The sequence below is a fragment of the Ovis aries genome, chromosome 19 (genome assembly GCF_016772045.2).
Source record: "Ovis aries strain OAR_USU_Benz2616 breed Rambouillet chromosome 19, ARS-UI_Ramb_v3.0, whole genome shotgun sequence".
Lineage (NCBI taxonomy): Eukaryota > Metazoa > Chordata > Mammalia > Artiodactyla > Bovidae > Ovis > Ovis aries.
In genome coordinates, this window is record NC_056072.1 from 30,538,816 (window position 1) to 30,554,365 (window position 15,550).

General features: G+C 44.5%; 1 protein-coding gene across 35 annotated transcripts in view; it reads left to right on the forward strand.

Annotated features, from left to right (window-relative positions):
• FOXP1 (forkhead box P1) overlaps window positions 1-15,550 on the forward strand; it is a 624,022-nt gene that overhangs the window by 415,533 nt on the left and 192,939 nt on the right. For 6 of the 35 annotated variants that reach the window (XM_060402214.1, XM_060402217.1, XM_060402216.1 and 3 more), the window contains one exon: window positions 1-15,550. This exon is cut by the window's left edge and continues 32,233 nt beyond it; it is cut by the window's right edge and continues 16,662 nt beyond it. The exons of the other annotated variants lie outside the window; for them this stretch is intronic. The gene's annotated coding sequence lies outside the window, so the exon portion shown is untranslated. 35 annotated transcript variants of the gene reach the window in all.

Consider the following 15,550-nt stretch of genomic DNA (forward strand, 5'->3'; position numbering starts at 1 on the left):
ATTGAAGTATCAGGGCCTGTTAAAGACAGACCTTCCAGGGTGTGCCTGGAAGAAAAAAAAAAAAAAGATTCTGGAAGGAGATCTACTCATTTAACTGTTATTCATGCACACTGTTTTTACTGAACCCAACCTTCAGAGTTCTTTAACTCAGAAAGTAGTTCTTTTGAGTTTATGTTTGCTGGTGTGTGTGATTATAGAAATGTAATCTGTATAGATTATAGAAATGTAATCCATGTAGATGGGCCACCAGCTTGCTTTTTTTCCTTCCGTTGTTTCTGTTGTGTTGATACATCTTCTAATAAGGAAAAACAGACCAGTGGGCTTGGAGGAAGGATGGCTGTAGCGATTGGAATAATAAATACTACCAGGAAAATTAGAGGAAATGTGAAAAATGAAGGAGAGATACTCCAAACTGAAGTGTCTTGTAGCTAGAATGTTGGTAGCGAGTCATACTATATTCATCTAGGGGCTCTGACGAATTAACCAGAGTAAATAAAGGGTACTGTCATCCAAAGGAAGCTTTTTGGGGTTCCTTTCCATCTATTGGTAAGTAGCAGTGGATGGCATAGAAATTGCTTGTTTCCTAAACTTTGTAAAAGAGCAGTATTCTCTCTTCCTCCCATATCTCTTATCTAGTTCCTTATAGCTTCAGAACTTTTAAATGGCTTTCTTTTTTTAAAGCTCAGAAGAAACTTCAGAGAACATTGGAAATAAGAAACGAACGGGTCCGATAAAGCTTGCAGATGCCAAAACACATGGCTCTTTAATTTTTATCTGACACTTTGAAAATCCAGGGAAGACTCTTCTGTCTCAAGTGGGTTCTGCATATACGTGTCACCATCCCAGCGCCCCATTCGATTTTCATCACAGCGTGTATTAGAAGCTGAAATGATCCTAGAACGATGTTCTTACACGTCGTCTTTTGCTTATCACGCGTGTGCATGTACTTCCAACAGGGCGGCAACTGTGTCACATTCTTTGCTGCACCCTGGCACATGGCGTGTGAAATTTCTCCGCAGAATGGACAGTTACTCCAAAACTCTCAGCTGGCTGTTTTAAACAATTGAAGTGATTAATTTGGGGGCAGGGGGCGCCCGTGCTGAGTCTTCACCGCTGCCTGGGCTTTTCTCTAGTTGCAGCAAAGGGGAGCTGCTCTCTGCTTGTGGTACGCAGGCTTCTCACTGTGGCGGCTTCTCTTGGGGCGGAGCTCAGGCCTTTGGGCGCACCAGCTTCAGGAGTTGGCGGCTCCCGGGCTCTAGAGCACTGGATCAATAATTGTGGCACACAGGCTTAGCTACTCTATGACAAATGGGATCTTCCTGGACCAGGGGTCAAACCTGCACATTAACAGGTGGATTCTTTACCACTGAGCCCCCTGCGATGCCCCCAAAATCTCAACTATTTTAATGGGAGACATCTTAATGGAATGGGCTCCTCCTTCAGTTAGAAGAGAACTTCTGGAAAGACGGTATTGATAATGCATATTTTGAAAGAGACTTAAAGACAAAGGCTGTGGGAAGAAATAGTTAACCAGAACTCCAGGCTAGTATTTAGTTGCATTTGCCCAAATATTTTAGCCAGGTTCAGTTCACTGAGTATCTCTTATACCCTGTAATTTAGTGTACAGTTTCAGCTTTCCAAATAATGGCTTGCTAATGGTAAATGTTGTTTAACTTTCTAATTCAGGAGAGCTACCTGTTCAGCAGAATTTTTAAAATTGTAAGTGATGATTGAAACCTGGTTAAAAAGCACTTAAGGTACATTTGACTGACGGCTTGGCGTCTCCTTGGATGGGCCTGTGGCTTTCAGTCTTTTTGAATCTAAACATAAACTGCAGGTAGGGATTTTTCTCAGTTGGTTCAGAGCTACAGCTTATCCTTACTTAACAAGGTTTTCCCATCTGGGTAAGTCATGCACCATTTTTTGGTTATTCTGATCTAAAATGTTGACTCTTCTCTCCATTGCCTTCAATTATAGTTGCTCATAACTGTAGATTTTTTTCTGTGAAGTAGTTCTTACAGTTTCCTGATTCCCTCCAAGAATCAGACACTGTTTTTTAAATCAGACTAAAACTATCATAATCACCTAAAAGATCTCTGTGGCCTTATTTGATGCAGTTATCCAAAGTTGATTTTTTTCTCTCTTAAGCACAACTCTGACCACTTTATTCTCTTGTTTCCTAATTTAACCATGAAATTCAGTCTAAACACCTTAGCTTGTTATGTGGGAAATGGATGGATTAAACATAGTGAGACAACACAGTAGAGGAAGGAGATGGGGGGAACGGATTGCAAGAGTAGCGTTGGCATATAGATACTGCTGCTGCTAAGTCGCTTCAGTCGTGTCCGACTCTGTGTGACTCCATAGACGGCAGCCCACCAGGCTTCCCCATCCCTGGGATTCTCCAAGCAAGAACACTGGAGTGGGTTGCCATTTCCTTCTCCAATGCATGAAAGTGCAAAGTGAAAGTGAAGTCGCTCAGTCATGTCCGACCGTTAGCGACCCCATGGACTGCAGCCTACCAGGCTCCTCCGTCCATGGGATTCTCCAGGCAAGAGTACTAGAGTGGGGTGCCATTGCCTTCTCCGATATAGATACTACCGTGTGTCAAATAGCCAGCTGGTGTGAAGCTGCTGTTAGCACAGAAAGCACAGCCCAGTGGACTGTGACACCCTAGAGGAGTGGGATGCGAGGAAAGTCGGTGGTGGCGGCGAGGTGGAAGGGAGGCTCAAGAGGGAGAGGATATATGTGTATGTATGGCTGATTCATGTTGTACAGCAGAAACATACACAACATTGTAAAAGAATTACGCTTTAATTCTTTAAAAAGTAGAAAAAAAGAAAAACACCACATGTGCTCTTTGCCACTTGTGTCATCAAGAGATGGAGTCTCTGTCCCACTCAGATTCACTCTGGTCGTCCTTCCATTTGTTTTGGCTGATCGAATGTAGTGGAAGGGCCATCATGCGAGTTCCAAGTTTGGGAGCTTCCTCCTTAGTTCTTTTGGGGCACACTGCCATGTAGGGATGCTCAGGCTAGACTGCTGGATGGTGAGAGGCCACTTTCAGGGGGGAAGAATGGAAATACTCACATCTTGAGGGCCAGATGAGCTCCCAGATGAAAGCAGTTTCACAAGTGATCCCCTGCCAAAGAAGAACTGCCTAGCTGAGCCCAGACAGTCCTCAGATTTTTAGAGGGAAAAAAAAAAAAAAAGTTTAATCGTCCCAAGTTTTAGAGTGGTTTGTTACCGAGCTGTATATTACTGAAACAGGAACCTTGAAGACCAGGCCTCAGTTTCTCCCTCTTTTCATATTCTTTGTTTTCCTAGACCTTTCTCAAATGTCAGCCAAGCTTGACTCAGAAGCCCACATAAAAGGTTAATGCTGCCCTCTGCTTATGCCTCATCTTCTACTTGGACCATCTTTACTGTCTGTTCTTTTCAACTTGTCACCTTTCTGAAGCTTAGTCACCTCCCTCTCTAGTCTTCCTTTCCTGAGGCCCCCATGACTCAGTGACTCGTGACCCCTCTTGGCCTCTGTAGTCCCAGCTGCATTGACCTGGGGGTTGGTGGGAAGATGACAGTTAGCTCTTTGGGCATGTCACATTCTCTGTGTGGGCCTTCATTCCCACATCTATGAACTTACTTGTCTGATTTCTCAAACCTGTTTCTACCTCTTCTGTTCTAGAACAGAACTGCCCAACAGAATGTTCTGTGGTGGTGAAAATGTTAATATGTCCGTGTTCTTCCATGTCGTGGCCAGTATAGCTCTCTGGCACTTGAAATGTGTTTAGTGCAACTGGGGAACTGAATTTTTAATCTCAGTTAATGGCAGTTATTTTAAATGTAATTAGCGACATGTAACTCTTGGCTTCATGTTTTTGGGCTCCAAAATCACTGCAGATGGTGATTGCAGCCATGAAATTAAAAGATGCTTACTCCTTGGAAGGAAAGTTATGACCAACCTAGATAGTATATTCAAAAGTACTTTGCCAACAAAGGTCCATCTAGTCAAGGCTATGGTTTTTCCAGTGGTCATGCATGGATGTGAGAGTTGGACTGTGAAGAAAGCTGAGCGCTGAAGAATTGATGCTTTTGAACTGTGGTGCTGGAGAAGACTCTTGAGAGTCCCTTGGACTGCAAGGAGAGCCAACCAGTCCATCCTAAAGGAGATCAGTCCTGGGTGTTCATTGGAAGGACTGATGCTGAGGCTGAAACTCCAATACTTTGGCCACCTGATACAAAGAGTTGACTCATTGGAAAAGACCCTGATGCTGGGAGGGATTGGGGGCAGGAGGAAAACGGGACGAGAGAGGATGAGATGGCTGGATGGTATCACCGACTTGATGCACATGAGTTTGAGTGAACTCTGGGAGTTGGTGATGGACAGGGAGGCCTGGTGTGCTGCAGTTCATGGGGTCGCAAAGAGTCGGACACGACTGAGTGACTGAACTGAACTCTTGGCTACCACTGAAAACAGTCCGTAGAATTCTGTGGAATTGAAATGAAACTTCCATGTTCGCATAATGCCAACAAAGGTCTAGTGTTTGATTTTCACAAGAGTATCAGAACTTACTCTTTGGGATTGCTTTTCAGAACCACAGATACAAATAACCTAGAGGTTGGATGTTTCCCCAGTGCCTGACCTCCCCCTCCTTATCTTAAATTTTCCTTGGCTTTTCGTTTCTTCCCCTCTGCCTCCAGCCAGCACTGAGCCCACTCTTCCCTAGGAGTGCAAATCATCCCCTACTTTTGATCACAGCTCAGGCAGACACCAACAGCCTGATGTGGAGTTGCAGTTTTTTACAAAACCCCAATAGGCCCAATGTGAGGAGGAAAAAAACACAGGCGCAGCAGTGTCGATTGAAAACCAGCCGGGCAGCAAGCGCAGTGCAGTGCAGCGGGCATGGAGCTGCCTTCGGCCTTTTGGATGACTGGGGACACAGTAGAGATATTGTGAAATTCCCTCTTGATTGGTTCTTGAGCCTTCTGCCGTAAATGACTCTTCTGGAAGGAAGAGAAGAGAATCCCGGAATTCAGCTTGTATTTAAGACATGCACCCGACAGTTGTGCCCTCGGTCTGTAATTTAGCACAATGGGACCTGAGGGCATCTTCCGCTGGGGCTAATTTCCCATCTAAGCATCGTTACGTTAATTGGGGCTTCTGTGCTCTTGCTTATGCTTACTCTCATTTATTGCTTTATAAATAATGTTGTTGGTGAACTGATCCAGTGGATCTTGCTAAATCTTGATTTTTTTTTCACCCCCTCAATTCTTTGGGGAATGGAATATTAGGAAAACCTTATCACATTTCTGAAGCAACAGTTGAAATAGCGTAAAAAAGGACTTAATGAAGGTCCTTGGTCTCAACTTGACTTCTGCAAACCAATAAGATCTGTTTACAATCAAGGCGACTGAGCTGTTTGGGTGAAAAGCTCTCTGTAGAATTTTTTTCCTTCAGTATTACCCAGCATAGTCAAGTCTGGTCAAGAATTGACTCCTGTGTTTCACCCAATTCACCTGCTGTTTTTCTCTTTCTGCAGTTTAAGACAGACTCTTCTGTCCTCTCTGGTGAGAGACGATAACTTGGTGACTCCTTTGTAATAACCCATCATAGACTTGAGGTAGGCAGTTATTAAGTTGCCCCTTAGCCTTCTCTTTTTGAGGCTAAGCTATCATAACCCTTTTAACCTTTACTTGGAGCTTCCATTTTCCATCTTCTTAATCATTTTATTTGCCTGTCTCTGGATTTTCTCCAAACTTCTTTCGTTTTCTGAAAACATGCCATCGTAAAGGAGATCCTTGATAGCTTGCTCCCAGCTTCTGCTGATGTTTGGATGCATCCAGTAGACTTTTCCTTTTAATGTGCATTTTTTAGTGGGGGAGTGTGACCTATGGGCTGGCAGAGTAATTCAGAGGTCTGATGACTTTTTCAATCCTATGTTTATCTGTATTTTAATTTGGGAATCCTTTTTATATTTGACTACCTTATTTATTTTTAAATTTTTTTTATTGAGATGTAATTGATATAACATTAAATTAGTTTCAGTTGTATAACAATGATTTGATAAATGTGTATATTGGCAAAATGATCATCACAGTAAGTCTAATTAACATCCATCACCTCACATAGTTACAGGTTTTTTATTAGTGATTAGTACTTTTTAAATTAATTTTTATTGGAGTCTAAGTGATTAACAGTGTTGTGTTAGTTTCAAAGTGTACACCAAAGTCAATCAGTTATAGGTATACATATACCCACTCTTTTTTTTTTTTAAGATTCATTTCCCATACAGAGTATTAAGTGGCATTCTCTGTGTTATACAGTACGTGATGAGTACTGTTAAGATCTACTCTCTTAGCAGCCCATGCTGTACGTTGCATCCCCAGGACTTATCGTTGCATCCCCAGGACTTATTTACTTTAAAACTGAAATTTGTATCTTTTGACCTCCTTCACCCATTTTGCCCGGCACAACCCCCCATCTCTGGTAACAACTGGTCTGTTCCCTTGTGTCTTCTAGTTAATTTTCCCTTATGCTCAGTATATGGTATTATTATTTTATTCATTTATTTTTTGGCTATTTTGGGTCTTAGTTGCAGCACACATGGCCTTTTGTTGTGCTGCACGGCCTCTGGTCGTGATGCACAGGCTCAGCAGCGCCATGGCACGTGGAATCTAATTCCCTGATGAGGAACTGCCAGCCAGATTCTTAACCACTGGGTCAAGAGGGAAATCCTATATGGTATTATTTTATAGAAAGACTGGTTCTCCATTGCCTCTACTGTATGTGGACAGCTGTGGTTCAGAGTGGAAGGGCCAGTGAAAGGGGCACGTGTGTTGATCACTGAGCTCACGTAGGCCCCAGGGTCTCTGCTCAGTGTCTAAGCTGTTCACTCCTTTGTTAATGTGAATGAATCAGAAGAAAGAGCCCAGGAGACCCCCTGACTTTACCTGAGCTTGTCTTTTTCGTCTGTTCTCTATCAGTCGCGTTTATATCTTCCAAGCAAGGTCAGGATCGCCAGCCCCTGCTGTTATTCATTTCTCTACTCTCTGACTCTCTGCTCCCCGCCTTAGAACACAAGCTTTGTGAGGGCAGGAAGCTTGTCTGTCTTCCTAATTCATGTTTGCCTCACTGGCGTGTAGCTAGCTATCATCTCTGAATGGAAGGCAGGAATGAAGGAACAACTTGGTACCAGAAAATTTCCATTTTTGTCTTCATAATGCTCCTGGTTTGCTGGTTTGCTCCTGGATAATACACTTAATATTGCTGGTATTTGTTTCCTCGTCTTTTGAAAGAATAGCTCAAAAGATACGTTGAAAACATTTGTAGGACTCAACTTTGCCTCTAAACTAGGAGGAGATTTCAGATTCACTGAACTGACTGACTTCATGAGGTATAGGTGAGTGGGTAATATATCTATTTATAGTTAAGAGACCTGCATTTCAGGGGTAAACTTTTTCATGCTGCCTTCCTTATCTTTTCAATATTTTGATATTATTTTGTTCCTGGGCCCAGAAAACTGTTCTTTTTTTTTTTTAAGGTACTGAGAATTTGGAGGCATTAAGAATTCTTAAGTCCTTTCTGTGTTAGATAGACTATTTTCGATCTCCATGTTGTCAGCAACCTTTTTGGCTTCTGTTTCAACACTCCGGGGCTCCCCTGGTGGCTCAGAGGGTAAAGCGTCAGCCTGCAGTGGGGAGACCAGGGTTCGATCCCCGGGTCAAGAAGATCCCCTGGAGAAGGAAATGGCACCCCACTCCAGTACTCTTGCCTGCAGAATGCCATGGACGGAGGAGCCTGGTGGTCTTTGGTCAATGGGATGGCAAAGAGTTGTACACGACTGAGCAACTTTACTTCTCTCCAACGCTCTAAAACTAGGTTGAAAATCTCTACCTATTTAGTTGATTTTCTAACATTCTTCTGAATGGTCTGCAGCCAGAGTCAGGTCCAGGCCTAAACCAGTTGACCTCATTAAGAAAAGATGGCATCGTCTAGTAGCAGGATCCTCTGGCATACTTGTCAAGAGCTGCATATGAGCTGTATACTCCGCCACAAGTCTGTGCTCTTCTAATCCCACTCAAACCAGTCAGTCTTCTTTCTAGGCCTTGCAGCTAGCTTTTCCCCAGTCAGCTCTTGGTCAGGATAGCCACCATGTGCCCCTGCTTGTCCAGACCTCTTCCTGGCCAGTCTGGCTGCCGACACCAGTCTTTGCCCCGATATGCTGATGTGAGGAGCCCCACCCTCCTTCCTGTGCTTCCCGGCCTCCTTGCTGGACAGAGAAGTGTATCAGCGTCACACAGACTTTGCCTTCCTCTTGGCGCACTTCATAAATTCTAGATGTTAAACTAGCCTGTAGGCTCTAAAATCTGATTTCTTTGAATGGTATTAAATTACCAGTTATGCCTCTGCTCATGACAGGAGAGCTTCTCCTGCATTTTCCCTTCCACCAGCACGAGACCAGATTCCCAGCAGCTCCTCGAACATTCCGTGCCTTTGTACACACTAGCCTCCTTCCCTGAAATCTTCTTGAATCTGCCCTCTTCCCTTGCTCTTTTTTCCCCAGACTCAGTTGGCTTCTTTTGCCCCTACTCAGCACACCCCTTCCCAGAGGCACCAACCCTACTGGTTGGTGGTAAATGAGGGGCTTGTCTACCATAAGGCCATTGAAGCTGCAAACGTATCTTTCCCTTTCTGTGCCCAGTGCTGAGGACTCTTAGGCCGCACTGAGTGAATGAAGGAAGAACGGAATGGGGAAGGACACCCCCCGTCACATCCGTAGCCTTGAGAATAGGATCCCATTATCCATTCAGCTTTCTCTTGAAAAATTCTTCTTCTTCTTTTTTTTTTTTTTTTCTGGAACTGCTTCCCTTTTTCCTTGGGATGATTTGCTGTTAAAGACCACTCAGCATCGTTCAGCAGTCCTCCTGATTCTTCTCACAGTGAAATGCTCATCTGCAGCCTGTGTGTCCCCTGCCGGAGAGATTGCTGCCAGCCAGTGAATCATAAACACTTGCCGGCCGAGCGGAGGCTCACCGAAGGAACTCCGGGCCAAGCTATTTATTTATTTATTTTTAGCAAATAAGGACCTGTTTTCATTGATGGTCTGTAACCACAGGGGAAAAAAGAAAATCACCATTTGCTTCATAGTTACCTTCTCGGTGGGGCTGTTTCCTCTGTTTCACTCCTGGTTCACATGTGCATTTCCCTGACATCGGGTAAGGATGTGTGCTCAGAAGGTTCTTTTCTAGAGGTGAGAATAGCAAGTCTTTGAGGCTCAGAGTGTGGTTCTTGGATTGCAGCTGAGAAATGAGGCGATGGCTTGAGTCCTCTCAGTCACAGGCCTGCCAGGCGAGGGCTTAGGTGTGTCTGTCAAGTGGCACCAGCGATTTTGGCCTGTGTTGTTTAGCCTGAACTGTCGTTGCAAGCAGGTCCTCGTGCTGCAGGGTTCAAGATGGTGGGCCTGTGTGGCTGTGGAGCACGTGATATACAGCTGGTCTGAAGTGAGACGTGCTGTACGTGGACAACACACTCTAGATTTTAAAGGCTTAGTGTTTTAAAAATGACAAAATATATCTTATTGAGAATTTCATGTTGATTTCATGTTTAAGTGATAGTATTTTAGAAATAAGGGTTAAGTCGGTTTATTTAAATCCACCCGTTTCGTTTTTTTCCAGCTTGCCTACCAGAAAATTTAAAATGACATATGTGGCTCGCATTCTGTTTTCTCTTGCATAGCTCTCTACTAGATGTTTCAGCATAAGGTTGCATCTCAAACTGGACTCATGCACTTCTTTAGTGTATCTGGATTCTCCAGGTGTCTCTCCTTCTCGCCCCGGGGGGTTACCTTTAAGAATACGTGTCCTTCATAGGCTCCCCAGTCCCTGGGATTCTCCAGGCAAGAACACTGGAGTGGGTTGCCATTTCCTTCTCCAGTGCATGAAAGTGAAAAGTGAAAGTGAAGTCGCTTAGTAAGTGTCCGACTCTTCGTGATCCCATGGACTGCAGCCCACCAGGCTCCTCTGTCCATGGGATTTTCCAGGCAAGAGTACTGGAGTGGGGTGCCATTGGGCTTCCATCTATGGGGTTGCACAGAGTCGGACACGACTGAAGTGACTTAGCAGCAGCAGCAGCAGCAGTCCTTCATAGGACTGATGTATATGTACGGCTGAGTCCCTTCGTTTTTCACCTGAAGCTACCACAGCATTGTTAATCAGCTCTACCCCAATACAAAATTAAAAATTTAAAGTTTGAGGGGCCGGGCGGGGGAATGCATGTCCGATAAAGGAATGGACTTTGGATTAACACAGACCTGAGTCTCAATCCCAACTCTCTCTCTGTAGCCTGTACACCAGCTTCTGAAATCTCTGAATCTCAGTGGGTCAGCTGTATATATGGAAGAAAGACCTTCTGAATTCACTGTGGTTAGACTTGGGGTAATACAGTGATTTTCTAGTAATAGAGGGGAATTTTGTGACAATAATTGAATAATTGTATTTTTCCAAGGTAACAAAAATCAAAGACTCTATTTTGAAATTTCGTTGCCAAAAAAAAAAAAAAAGGAAAACCCACCCCTTGGAGTCACTTTTGGTTCATCTGCCAGTTCCTAGGAATGAGACTGTGATAGCTGATATTCCCTGAGAGCTACATGCCAGCCAGTGTGCTTTCCAGAAATTTTCTTACTTGATCCTCAAAACAACCCTGAGGGGAAGTCCTTTTATTGTCTCTGTGTAATAGACACCACACTCAGGCATGCTGCGGCCACGTGACTTGCCTAAGGTCACACAGCTACCGTTGAGCCCAGGAGGTCTGACTTCAGAGCCACACTCCTTGTTTCTACCCAGGATTGTCCACCAGTGAATAGAGGACAGCACAAAAGAACCACGAGCCAACAAATGCTCACGGGAAACACGCTTCCCACGGATACCTACTCTCGTGATGTTAGGGCAGACTCCTAAAATATCTGCCTTAGTGAATTTTTCCTGGTTTGTACAGCAAGGTGAAATATACCCAGGGTTTAGAGCTTCCCTCAGAGAATACTTGGATTCCCAGGCCCATTGCAGTCTGAATAGGGCTGAAGCAATTCCGAGATAGAATTATATGAGGGAAAAACAGATTGCCTGGTATCTAGGCCATGATGCACTTTTTGTTCTTAAGGGCCTTGCCTCAAATGTATGCAGTCGTTGCAGTCCCTAATATGCTCTGTTCACATGTGTACAGTAGGGACTCCATAAATGCTGTTTATTGCAGGGCTTCTGAAAACACACCTTTAGAAAGCAAAGCATCCGATATGTGAAAATGACCGTCATTCTGTTCAGTTGTCTGACCTGTGATGTGGTTGTGGCCCCTCATCGTTTTTGATTGTCTCATGCAAGTTCCCTTTCACTGGAGCTAAGCTCTCAGTGATTTTACTTCCATGATGCTGGCATCCTCCTCTTTACCTGAATGTGACCACCTACTCCCCAGAGACACAACCTGGCCATTTCATGATGTGTATCTTTCTTTGTCATCCTGTGTTCAACCAAGAGCATTAGCAGACACAGTAGTATTTTCTTTTCAAGTAAGATCCTAGTTCTGAGGTGGACTGGAGACGGTGGGGTGGGTGATTTCTGTTCGAAGTTCCAAGCCTCCATATCGTTTGGAAAGGTGAGATGCATGTATGTGCTTGATGCCAGGGCTAGATTGGGAGGAAATACCTGCAGACTTAAAAAGTCCCCGGAGAGTATTTAATTCAAGGCAAAAGTTTGGATTGTTGAGAGCTAAAATGAAACTTCGCAGCCACAGCCTTTACTAACTTAGCTACTTCTCCCCATCCTACCAGCATATTCGCTGGTCTGAGCACTGGTCTGGGGAGGCTGGAGGAGCGGGCAAGTTGGGATTCACAGATGCGTAATGGGAGGCACCTTCCGCACACGCATTGCAATTGCCAGGCAGACCTCTGTGCCTTTAACTGGTTGTTAAACAGAAAGCAGGATATGCTTATCTGACTAGCAACTCCATTGGTAAACACTCCGTCCCAAAGTTCAGCATTCTGATTTTAGGTGGGCCAGCGTGGGACTGGAGAGGTGGTTACCAGGGAACGCCCGCTCCAGGCAGGTGGAGAAGGGCGAGGGAGGGAAAGTTGGGTGCAGACTTGCTGAGTTGTTAGACAAAGCCTGTAAATATGTCAGCGCGGGAGGGGGGCTTAGAGCCTTTCCATTGCACCCTTCTTCTTGCGCACATGGGTAAACTGAGGCCCTGTGAACAGGACTGTGTGTTTGAATACTCACCAAAGCTAACATGTGTCACTATCAGTAACACGCCAGGCACTAGGTGGAATGCTTCCTGTGTGTTCTCTCACTGAATATCTTGACAGTTCTGTGCAGTTGGTACTAATATCCTTCCCATTTTTCAGATGAGGAAACAGTGTCAGAGAATAAAATTGCTTCTTCAGGGCCAGAGAACTCAGAAGTTCCGGGGCTGAGGTGTAGGCGCAGGTGGAGCCACTGCTGTTGCCACCTCGTGCCCGGGAGCCTCAGCAAGGTGGTCCCAGGCATTGCTTAGCCTGACTCTCGTGGAACCCCATCTACTGTGGCAGATGGAGTGTGTGTGTAGGTGTGTATTAGTGTTTTATTGCAATGTAACTAAATACTGTGGATGGAGTAGCTTAAAACAGCATGTATTTATGATCTCACAGTTTCCAAGGAGTCCAGACCTGGTTTAACTGGGTCCTGTTCTTAGCGTCTCACATGTCTGTGATAAAGGTGTCAGTGGGGCCTCTTGTAAGAGGTGGTGTCTTCTTGTAAGATGGCTTGTTCAGAATTCAGAGAATTCAATTCATTACAGTCTTAGAACCAAGGCCCTGAGTTTCTAAAGGCCACCCTCTGTTCCCTGCCTTGTGGCCTCCCCTCAGCAAGGTAGCTTGCGTTTTCCAGGGCAGCAGAAGACTCTCTCTGTCCTCAAGTAGAGCCTCAGCTCTTCTTTTTAATGAGTTCACCTGAATAGGTCAGGCCCACCAAAGATACTCTTGATTATGTCAGTGCTAATTGATAAGGGGCTTCTATTAACTTTGCAAAACCCTTTTGCCCTACAACCTAATCAGTTCAGTTCAGTTCAGTTCAGTTGTTCAGTTGTGTCCGACTCTTTGTGACCCCATGAATCGCAGCACACCAGGCCTCCCTGTCCATCACCAACTCCTGGAGTTCACTCAAACTCAGGTCCATCGAGTCGGTGATGCCATCCAACCATCTCATCCTCGGTCATCCCCTTTTCCTCCTGCCTCCAATCATTCCCAGTATCAGAGTCTTTTCCAGTGAGTCAACTCTTTGCATCAGGTGGCCAAATATTAGAGTTTCAGCTTTAGCATCATTCCTTCCAAAGAATAGCCAGGGCTGATCTTTAGAATGGACTGGTTGGATCTCCTTGCAGTCCAAGGGACTCTCAAGAGTTTTCTCCAACACCACAGTTCAAAAGCATCAATTCTTCGGTGCTCAGCTTTCTTCACAGTCCAATTCTCACATCCATACATGACCACCGGAAAAACCATAGCCTTTATGAGATGGACCTTTGTTTGCAAAGTAATGTTTCTGCTTTTGAATATGCTGTCTAGATTGGTCATAACTTTCCTTCCAAGGAGTAAGTGTCTTTTAATTTCATGGCTGCAATCACCATCTGCAGTGATTTTGGAGCCCCCAAAAATGAAGTCTGACACTGTTTCCACTGTTTCCCCATCTATTTCCCATGAAGTGATGGGACCAGATGCCATGATCTTAGTTTTCTGAATGTTGAGCTTTAAAGAAATAGAGGAAAACAACAGAATGGGAAAGACTAGAGATAAGAAAATTAGAGATACCAAGGGAACATTTCATGCAAAGATGGGCTCAATAAAGAACAGAAATGGTAGAGACCTAACAGAAGCAGAAGATATTAAGAAGAGGTGGCAAGAATACACAGAAGAACTGTACAAAAAAGATCTTCACGACCCAGATAATCACAATGGTGTGATCACTCACCTAGAGCCAGACATCCTGGAATGTGAAGTCAAGTGGGCCTTAGAAAGCATCACTACGAACAAAGCTAGTGGAGGTGATCGAATTCCAGTTGAGCTATTTCAAATCCTGAAAGATGATGCTGTGAAAGTGCTGCATTCAATATGCCAGCAAATTTGGAAAACTCAGCAGCAGCCACAGGACTGGAAAAGGTCACTTTTCATTCCTATCCCAAAGAAAGGCAATGCCAAAGAATGCTCAAACTACCACACAATTGCATTTATCTCACATGCTAATAAAGTAATGCTCAAAATTCTCCAAGCCAGGCTTCAGCAATACCTAAACTGTGAACTTCCTGATGTTCAACCTGGTTTTAGAAAAGGCAGAAGAACCAGAGATCAAATTGCCAACATCTGCTGGATCGTGGAAAAGCAAGAGAGTTCCAGAAAAACATCTATTTCTGCTTTCTTGACTACACCAAAGCCTTTGACTGTGTGGATCACAATAAACTGTGGAAAATTCTGAAAGAGGTGGGAATACCAGACCACCTGACCTGCCTCTTGAGAAATCTGTATGCAGGTCAGGAAGCAAGTTAGAACTGGACATGGAACAACAGACTGGTTCCAAATAGGAGAAGGAGTACATCAAGGCTGTATTTTCTCACCCTACTTATTTAACTTCTATGCAGAGTACATCATGAGAAACGCTGGACTGGAAGAAGCACAAGCTGGAATCAAGATTGCCGGGAGAAATATCAATAACCTCAGATATGCAGATGACACCACCCTTATGGCAGAAAGTGAAGAGGAACTAAAAAGCCTCTTGATGAAAGTGAAAGAGGAGAGTAAAAAAGTTGGCTTAAAGCTCAATAGCCTAATGAAGGGAATGCTAATTTATCATATCCACAGGTCCTCCCCATACCCACTGGAAGGCCATAGTAACAAGGAGACATGGTAGTATCCTGTCACCACAGACACTAACACAGATGCTTGTCATTCAGCTTCATGGAGGGAAAGAGAGGAGGAGGCAGGAGTGCCTGAACTCTGGGATTGCTATGGTGCAAGGAGTGTTTGTAGGAGACAGCAGAGAAGCAGTGTCTAGGGGTACATGGGCATGGCAGCCCTGCAGTCACAGGCTGCCTCTGCTGTTTCCTGGGCATGAGATTGTAAAAAGGTTATATGGTGTCTCTGTGCCTAAGTTTCCCTGTCTGTACACTTCAGATGATGATACCTCCTAGCAGTTTGTGATGGCACATGAAATAATCAGCTTGCAGTGGAGCATGGCATGTGGTGAGCACTTGTCAAAGGTGTTAGTGTGCTTGGTGTCTCCTATTTGAAGATCACAGGGACATGGAGACAGAAAGGTGGAGTTACTTTTTTTCTGTGGGGTTGCTGGAATCATGGGCCTTCAAGGTGGCATTTGTGAGTTCATACTTTGCATGTGACATGTGGATCTGAGTTGCGGAATTGAGTTATGTTTTGTTGGGAGGTGCACTGCTCACCTGTGGAAAGAGAGTCAAGGTGATGTAGTGGAAATAAGAATATCCTTAGACGTTCTGGGACCAGTTTTGCCAATAATTCTCTTC